Raw genomic sequence first — 7,850 nt, 5'->3', positions numbered from 1 at the left:
TTGTAATACAGGGCCTTCTCTACCACCTTACAAGGAACTGCCCATAAGTGGTTTAGGCTGCTCATGCCTATTCCATCTCGACCTGGAAGTAGCTATGAAAGGCGTTCATATCTCAATTCGCAACCCATATGGATGCCGAGCATTTGCACACCTACCTCTTATTCATTTGTCAGAAACCGTAGGAACCCATTCATTACGTTAAGAGGTTTTTAGCCAAGTAAATTAAGGTGTTACCAACCTGCTTGCAAAAACCGCATTCTACAATGGAGTGACCCACGAGAAGCTGAGCTGGCCACTTGCGAAGATACTCGAGCGTACTCTACAAAGATACCTAAGCCTACTCTAAGAGGTTACCTTGACCGAGCTACCAAGTTCATCGAGGCTGAGGAAATCATGTTGTCCAAGGACGACAAGTATTTCAAGCATAGCTCTCCATCCAAGTTTAAGGACAAGGATAAGGAGAAGAAAGATAATAAGTCAGGCTCTTCTCAACGACCGGATTATGACCGATGTAACGACCAATGGTCAGAAAAACCTCAGGGATACAATACGTTTAGTCATCTGAACGTCTAGATCTTCGAGATCCTAGAATACATACAATATGCTAGGCTCGACCTGCTGAGAGACCTAAACCCGATGCGTCAGGACCCTAACCAACGTGATAGGTCAAAATACTACCATTTTCATATGGATCACAACCATTACACCTCGAACTGTTATGACATGAAGCAACAAGTTGAAGGCCTGATTCGAAAAGGCTACTTAAAAACGTATGTCTGCAAGAAGAACCGAGATGGCAGCTTGAAAGAAGCTGGTGGCAAGAAAGATGAAAAAGGAGAGAGGTCCACGACTCCTCCAAAGCGCAATGACTGACCTCCAGTGATCAATACCATCCATGGAGGACCTAGCGAGGGCCAATCTGCCCACAAGTGCAAGGAGCTAGCTCGAGAAGCTCGACATGAGATTTGCTCATTGTAGGCCAAGCCAGAATTCTGCCTCATCACTTTTACAAATACTGCCTCCAGGGTTCCACCTGCCACACAATGACGCGTTTGTCATAGCCTCACAGATAGATCACGTCACTACAACATATCCCGATGGACGATGGCACCTCTACTAATAGTCAGTCTCTTACGGCCTACACAACTTTTGGATGGGATCGAGCTTAGTTGAAGAAAAGTCTGACACAACTGGTCGACTTTTATGGAGAAAGTGTTACTCCTTAAGGGTGCATTGAGCTCCCCATCACTCTCGGTGAGGGTGACACTCGAGTCACCCAAGTAAAAACCAACACATGTTTATGTTGGGTTTGGTGCCCTTAGCTCGTGTATTTGTAATTTATGAACAAATTATTTGTTCAATAAAGAGTTATCTTATTATTTCTTTGCATTACTCGTATTCCAATAAACTAAGATCCAAGGTTATTTAATGTAACTGGAACAATATATATTTAATATACAATGTATATATTTGATATATAGTATATATTTAATATACAATGTATATAATTGATATATAGTATATATTTAATATACAATGTATATATTTGATATATAGTATATATTTAATATACAATGTATATATTTGATATACAATATATCTTTAATATACAGTGTAATTTTTTTCTATATAGTATATGTACAATATATATTTGATATACAAGTGGATAATGTTCCAGTAATAACCTAAATGGTCTATAGTATATGGATAAGGTTGGATACATTGTTCTGGTAACACTATGGATATGGTCCGCTTTGTAATAGTTATAAATAACTTTATCCAGGTCGTTCATGTAGAGACATGCAAATGAAGGTATCCTACACAATGAGTTTGTATAAGACCGGACTACGAAATAATTAATCATTAGCTCTAACACCGTTAATCAATAGATTGTTATCTCATAGGATAACTATGTAACTCGATCTTAATCTTGAGCGAGTTATGGACTCTTGCCTATAAGGGATCGTCCTTTGATTAGTATAGGTGAGAGTGGCCCGAATTGCCGACTCAATAATCTTACCATTTTGGGGACAAGATTGAGTGGGGATTGGAGCTGAGAATATAACTATGCAAGATGGAATTCACTCATTCTCGACTTTAGGGAAGTAGATGAGTGTTCCTTTACATGTTGACTTTCGGATTTGAACAAGGGGCCCCACTCTCTCACTGGCCCGAGAGGGACTTCTGGTTATTGGTCAGACCATAATCGTGTTGTTAATTAGAGGAGTAGTAGTATCTAAGGAGCAAGATGTAACTCAGGGGTAAAACGGTAATTTAACCCAACTAGAGTTACAAGCACTCGTGAAGGATTGACCTGCCGTTAATTGCCGTACGTTCGTGGACACGAAAATATTTTGCAGTGAGAAGAGTCCAGTTGCGGGTCTTTAGTAGAAGTGACCTGCAGTTAACGAATGTTGGTTAATTTGGTTAATGAGTTTAATCAATTAACCTCTTATCATTGGAGCTTCTGATCTGTACGTCCATTGGATCCCCTTGCTAGTTCACAACGGGTAAAACAAGGATCAAGATTTTGAGAGAATTTGAAATGTTCAAATTATATATCAGGGAAGGTATATAATGTATATCATGATACATTATATATATAGTGTATTTTTTAATAAAGATTCAATAATTAAACTATATGTTATGGGAGAAATATTTGAATTGGATTCATATTAAAATTATAGGTTATACTAGAGAGAGATGCAATAGTTTTAATTAAATATATTAATTGTTAATTGATTTAATTAATTTGTTTAAAAAGAATAAGATATCCTGATGCAAAAGGATAATATCCTAATCGTCGTACAATTTTCCTTCTCTATAAATATAACCGTAAGCTGAAACCTAAAGTATGCAAAAGGTTTAAAAAATCTCTCTAACTTTCTTACTCTCTCAATCCCTTACAATTGGATCCCAAAATCTGGATTCTTGACCGACAGACATATCAAGTGGTGTTGTCTCATTGGGATTACACGAAGAAGAGTCACTACTAGAATTTTGGGTTTTCGTGACGCACATGAACAATAAAATACTGTTCAAATAAAAAAAACGTCACGAAAAGAAAAAAATGCGTTTTTGGGCTGGAAAAACGGAGATTTCTGGAATTTTGACCTTTTTGTGACGTTTTTTAAACGTCACGAAAAGTTTGGCAAAACAAGTGTTTTTCTTGACGTTTAAAAAACTTCACAAAAGAGTAAGACGCGTTTTTGGCGGGAAACGACAGAATGTTTCAAATTTTTAATTTTAGGGAAATATTATGAAAAATCTATTCCTCTTCATTGTTTGAACATTAGCCTATTTTTTTTTTGTTTATTTTTATGTTTGTTTCTTTGGTTAAATAAAAGAAAAGAAAAACTAAAAGAAGGGAAAACAAAATTAAATCAAAACCGTAGCCTCTCCAATATTCTTCTTCTTCCTCCTCTCTTGGTAGCCACCTACCCCCTCCTTCTTTTGTCTCTAGCGACCCGCCACCAACCGGCACGGTCAAATCCCATCCCACGCCCAAATTTCTTTCTTCTTTCTTCTTCTTCTTCAGCCACTTCTTCTTTCTTCTTCTTCTCCTATTGTTTCTTCTTATTATTTCTTCGTCTTTTCTACTGCTTCTCACGCTATTGATGGCACTACTATGTGAGTAAAAAAGGCCTATTCTTTTCTTTTTTAATCCATCGTTTCGTTCCGTTTAGCTTTTTAGGGTTCTATCATTTGAAAAGTACGAAACACGAAATTTGCGATTCAAAATGTGATTTGAATCGTTTTGCCTTTGTTTCATTCTGAATCATATACATTTTTAACAACATTGATTTTGTGTACTCTCCCTCCAATATATCTCATCTAATATCTCTATGTTTTGCTTTGATGAGGTTCTTCATGAGCACCAATTTATCACTACTGATTATGTTAAATTTTAGCCCTAACACTGATGAACTCCACAGGGAGAATATCAAACGAGTTGGAATATACAACTCCATGATATCCAATGGTATGACATGCTTTTTTTACTTATGCCTACACGTTGGTCTTTATCAATCACTTTTCTGATATATGACTTCAACTACAATGACCTGAATAAGATGAATGGCGTGCTGATATGTGTAGTTGCAAAAAATGGCTAGGGGACTATGAAATTATACTTATGTGGTATAGATTTTAGCCTCTCCACCTTTCTCCACTTCATTTAGACCATCAGACCATTTAGCTTCATCAACAACAAGTTTAGGAAATTCCATCTCCGGCTGCTCTTAATTGTTGTTCATTATGATAAGGAAATTGCATTGTTTATATTTTTTCCTTTTGATAAACATTCCTAGAATAATTGACACATTTTCAATTGATATAATTCTGTTGAATGAATCAATTATCGCATTTTTAAGGTGGAGCCCTCCCTTTTAGGTCAGTTTTGTCACTGCTTTTGTTTTAGGGCCCTTTTTTTTTTTTTTACTTAGGAGGTGCTTTTGGTTGACTGATAACTTAGTTGTCGACATGTCTTTATCGCAGTGGCTTGTAATGAGATATAGTATTTTTAACTTGGAAGTTATTCAAGTGGCTGTAAAGTTGGTCAAACAAGAGAAAGCTTTTGTGGTATATTCCTTGGCAAACCTCTATGTGCTTTTTATTTTGAAGAAGAGACTTTTGTATCATTTTAAAAGATGTGTTTAGAGGTAAATAAAGTAGCTCATATCTCTATATTTGGCCAGATGGTTCGAGATTTTAGATCTTCTCCAACTACTGGAGTCTGGGGATATAGACCTTTGCTTTGCCAACGAAAACTAAGCAAAAGAGTTGATAGGGTGATTGCCATTGCTTTGAATCTTATTAATTTTCGAACTTGACTGATTGTAAATTTAATATCTGCGCTGGGGTTGGTGTCTGGGGTTGTTGGTGCGTTGGATCTTTGTGATTGGTTTTATGTAGTGTTTATATTCGTGTCATGCATATAGTTTAAAGTCTGGTTGGATAATTGTGTGGTTATCTTGTAGCAAAGATAGCCAATTAAGACTTAGTGTTTATATTTTCATAAATGAGTCAGATCTCATTATTTTCTTGGTCTTTCAAGGTTGTGCAATATAATCTCAATTGCTACTGTTAGATTCTGCTCACATTGTGATGCTATTAGATTAGATTTTGTATTTAAGTCTCTAGATTTAGGTTGTGTAGCTTACTTTTAGGATTTTTAGTAATTGAAGTGGTAAACAACGTACTGTTCAATTCTCGAAATTTGAGTTCAATTATTATATCTTCGTGTTGTCTGTGTTGCAATAATTTAGTCTATTTATTAAGATTTTAGTGCAAAACAAAATCTAATATAGATCTTATCTTATAATTTGTTGAGAATGTTTAATTAGTTATTGTTGTAGTTTTTCTAAATTGCATTATTTTGAAAGATTTGTTGTAGATCAATCACTTATATGGTTAGTCATGAACTTTTTGTCTTGAAGAGGTAAACAATAGCATTTTGTATTTAAGTCTCTAGATTTAGGCTACGTAGCTTTAAGCTTTTAGGTTTTTTAGTAATTAAAACTGTTCTTGAGTTTTGATGAGGACTAAAATTTCTCGTTTCCTTGTAGGTGATCACTTTTTGAAGATGAGGATGAGGTTACTGAATAAAAAAATTAAAGCTTTCTTGGATGAAACGGTTTGAATTTTCAATTTGAGTCTTTGAGATAAGTGACTACTTTGTCTTTCTAATCAACATTGTCGGCTCTTTTATTAAATACACTTGTCGGCTCTTAGTTGGGCATGTAATTGGAGTGGTTCTATTCAGTTCTAATTTGTAATGCATTTTTTCGATGTCTTTTTTATAACTGCCACATGTATGTTATAGTTAATGATGTAAGTCTGTTCCCCTCTAGGTTTTCTTGATCATGCTTTGATTTTGCCTTTCAGATTCTTGTAAGAGACCTCGAAGAATGTGGCAACTACTTAGGATATTGCCATCATATGCTTGAGTGACTTCTGTTTGGGATCTACTTTTGAGAATTCGGTTACTACTGTAGGACCAGGGACAAACTTTAGCTTCTTGTTACGCTGTCCCTCTTTTCTTTGTTTTCTGTTTCAATGTTTGAATCTACTTTTGTTGATTTCAGAAATTGGCATTTGGGGTTTTTGGTGCTTTAGATCTTCGTGATTGTTGGGATTGGTTTTATGTAGTATTTATATTTGTGTGATGCATATAGTTTAAAGTCTAGTTGGATAATTGTGTGGCTATCCTGCAGTAAAGATAGTCAATTAAGACTTAGTGTTTATATTCGTGTCATACATATAATTTAAAATCTAGTTGGATAATTGTGTGGCTATCCTGCAGCAAAGATAGCCAATTAAGACTCAGTTTTTATATGTGTCATGCATATAGTGTAAAGTCTAGTTGGAGAATTTTGTGGCTATCCTGCAGCAAAGGTAGCCAATTAAGATTTGGATAAGTAGATTGTTTTTGCTTGTTATTGTTCAACATCTGTGTTGTTCATAAATCAGATTTATTTGGGTAAAGTCTTTAGTATTTGGAGAATCTAAAAACCCGTTTGGTATTGTCTTTTTGCTTCTTTGTTTTTGTGAAAGAAAGGTTTTGTGTGAATGATTCGAGGGAAAGAAAAAGATCTTAGGTGTTATTCTTTTGTAACTACGAGTTGAGTGTTATTCTTTTGGATTGGGATCTTTTCTTGTAGGTCGTTACCATTTTGTTGAGCTTGGTTTTTGTATTCCTTTTTTATATTCTTTCATGTTTCTCGATGATAGTTTGGATTCTTCTCAAAAGAAGAAAAAAAAACTGAAGCAACATTTGGAGCACATTTAGAGCATCTATATGAGAACTGTTTACGATTCCGTGAATTCAAGTTAGTTTCTTGAGAGTTGAGCACATTCTATAAGTAGGTAGTGAGCTTGTTATGTAGTCTATTTTTATTTTATAATGTTGGCAATATTTTCTACCAATGTTGTATTAAATTATGTTAGTATCGTTTTGAATCTATCTTCTCTGTTTATTTCTTATTATTTTTACTTTTACAGAGCTTGCTTTAAAAATTGAAGAAACACCACATGATCGCCCTTGAATTTTTAACCTTATAAGGTGATGGACAAAGTAGGCAAAGGACGGAGCTATCACCATGACATTGGGGTTGCAACTTCAATGTTTAGCTTGGTTCCACGTAAACACCAAATAGTTGTCTCTAGCTAGCATCAAAAGTTTTTGCACTATTTTTCCTTCTGACCTAGTTTCCTTTTTATTCTTTTTTTCATATAGAAAATAATTCATCAATAACTTGTTTTTATTCTTCTTTTTCATATAGAAAATAATCCATCAATGGTTTTGGTGAACATAGAAATATTGAAAAATTTTACATAAATTTATCTTAACATAGGTATTGTTTTCTTCATTAGGTCTTTCACGAATTCAAAGAAGTCAAGAATTAGAAACGCAACAAATTGATGAATAGGCTTCTTTGTTGGGTTAGTGTGTGAGACATATGTTCCATTATGTATTTGTACTTGGTAGTAATTTGTACGCTGAATGTGTAAAGAATATTGTATCACACTTTGTTCATATATGAATGTTCAACTTTGTCATATAAAATTGTATTTGCCATGTTGATGAACAACGAAATAGGTTGCTTTTCTCGATCTTTTTAGCAACGAAATAGTTCTTCAGGGTCGTCTTTTAGCAACATCAAGTTTTATGACGGATTTTAAAACGTCACGAAAACGGTTTTTTGTGATGGCGTTTGAACATCACGAAATAATTTATTGTGACGTTTAAAAAATGTCACGAAAAGATGTCATGTGACCTTTCTTCACTATTCAAGGTCTTCTCGTGACGTTGTATAACCATCACGAAATCAAATGTCATCACGGTTGCT

At 34.7% G+C, this 7,850-nt stretch overlaps 1 long non-coding RNA gene across 3 annotated transcripts; it reads left to right on the top strand.

Annotated features, from left to right (window-relative positions):
• Positions 1–3,369: 3,369 nt before the first annotated feature.
• LOC111016640 (uncharacterized) lies at positions 3,370–7,574 on the top strand. Of its 3 annotated transcripts, none has more exons than XR_015791070.1 (6): positions 3,370–3,630; positions 3,936–3,982; positions 4,498–4,581; positions 4,698–4,790; positions 5,568–7,142; positions 7,375–7,574. It is a non-coding gene; the product is annotated as an uncharacterized LOC111016640 (long non-coding RNA). The 3 variants fall into 3 exon arrangements; XR_002602198.2 differs by lacking the exon at positions 7,375–7,574 and having other exon boundaries at positions 3,371–3,630; positions 5,568–6,863; positions 7,003–7,311; XR_015791071.1 differs by lacking the exon at positions 7,375–7,574 and having other exon boundaries at positions 3,371–3,630; positions 5,568–6,867; positions 7,003–7,311.
• The last annotated feature ends 276 nt before the right edge of the window (positions 7,575–7,850 follow it).

This window comes from Momordica charantia, assembly GCF_013281855.1.
Source record: "Momordica charantia cultivar OHB3-1 chromosome 5 unlocalized genomic scaffold, Mcharantia_2.0 BLBB01000005.1, whole genome shotgun sequence".
NCBI classification, from domain to species: domain Eukaryota; kingdom Viridiplantae; phylum Streptophyta; class Magnoliopsida; order Cucurbitales; family Cucurbitaceae; genus Momordica; species Momordica charantia.
This window is presented reverse-complemented; position numbering and strand designations above follow the sequence as displayed.